We start from the raw sequence: 1,545 nt of genomic DNA on the forward strand, positions 1-1,545 counted from the left end.
CTCATCCCCCGCCCCCTCCCGCCGGCCCGATCCCTCCCCAGTTAGACCCTCTCCGGCCCGCACGGACCCCCGCCTTTGTTACGGTGCGAAGTTGGGCCGTGGGTCCCCGTCTCTTTCACTTCTTGGGTTACAGTGCAGGCGTGTGACGTCCTCTCCACATGACGGGGGCGGGGGGCGGGCGCCGGGGGGGAGGGGGCGGGCCGGGCCCTCCCCCACCTCCCCGCCCCGCCCGCCCCGCCCACGGCCCTCCCCCAGTTCTCCGGGCCGCGAGAGGCCGCCGCCCCCGGGGCGGGCAGGTAAATGCCCCCGCCCCCGCCCGGCCCCCGCCTCCCCAGGCGCCCCAGGCCCAGCGCCGCACCAGCGGGAGGAACAGAAATAGGAATGATTTAATCTGGCGACGCCTCCCCCTTCTGCCCATTCCTCAATCCGCGAGCTCACAGAGATTGGGGGGCGGGGGGGAAGAGAATCGAGTCGTACTCGGATTTAGGGGGCGGAAACGGCCCGGGCGGGAGGCGCGGGGCTCTGGACACCACCTTGTAACCGAGTTAGGATCTTGATGGGAGAGGACGAAGGTCGCCCGCCCGGGGTCGCCCGTGGACCCTCCGGCAGACCTCCGCGCGGCTCTGCAGCCGGACACACCGTGCGTGGACCAGGCCGGGTGGCGGGGTGCCTCCCAGGGGTCTCGGGGAAGCAGGGGGCACATGTGGGTCCTTAACCCGTTCCGTGCAGCATCACCATCCATCCCGGAGCGAAGCAGCACAGCCACTCCAATACTGAACAGAGATGCTACATGGCTAGTAGCATGTGTGCACACACAACAAACACTACCAGTATTCCTGGGGAAGTTGGTGCCGGCTTAAACCCGTAGGAAACGTGTGGCGGCCCGTGACGCGCTCGGCCCGTGAACGTGCCATTGTGCGCGGGAGCCACTGCCAGCCCTTCGCATTCGTAAGTCGGGTGGGCAGCAGAACTCCGACTGACCACGAGCAGGTCACATTCTAGCCTTTGCCATGGACTAAGGATCAACTGCCAGTGAGAAGATAAAATGTGAAGTTGGAAGGTCCATGCTGCCCGTCACTTGTACAGTTAACACCAGTTTCAACAAGCCTCGACCTGGCTACGCTTAGCGCCCGGCGAGTGGGCTCCATCCCTCCGACCCCAAAAGCGCAGGGCGCGCCTGCCGCGTGGGAACGTGACGGAAGGAACCACACATTTCGATTCCCCAGTCTCTGAGAAGCACAATCGCATCACTCCTTTTCTTCCCCGTCTGCAGGTTTCGACTTGAATCCGAAAGCACTTCTTACGCCCATTCTTTACGGGGGGGAGCACTCGGAGGAGGGAGGGTCTCCATTTGGACTGCCGCGTGCCCACCTAGCTGCAAAGACTCAGATAAAAGCGTGTCCACGTCTACAGCTCACAACTGTGCAAATCAGGAGCCTGAGGACGCGCGGGGCTGGTCGGATTTAACACTGTGCAGACACATGGGCGCATGCACGCGCGCGCGCGCGCGCGTACACACTCACACCCCAAATTACCTCCGGGATG

The 1,545-nt window shown here is 64.3% G+C and overlaps 1 protein-coding gene across 1 annotated transcript in view; it reads right to left on the reverse strand.

Moving 5' to 3' along the window:
• Nucleotides 1–125, reverse strand: part of ZNF516 (zinc finger protein 516) — a 112,508-nt gene extending 112,383 nt beyond the window's left edge. Inside the window, exon 1 of the mRNA XM_028480768.1 lies at nt 68–125. The gene's annotated coding sequence lies outside the window, so the exon portion shown is untranslated. The remainder of the gene's footprint in view (nt 1–67) is intronic.
• Nucleotides 126–1,545: the final 1,420 nt, after the last annotated feature.

This window comes from Physeter macrocephalus, chromosome 19 (genome assembly GCF_002837175.3).
Source record: "Physeter macrocephalus isolate SW-GA chromosome 19, ASM283717v5, whole genome shotgun sequence".
Lineage (NCBI taxonomy): Eukaryota > Metazoa > Chordata > Mammalia > Artiodactyla > Physeteridae > Physeter > Physeter macrocephalus.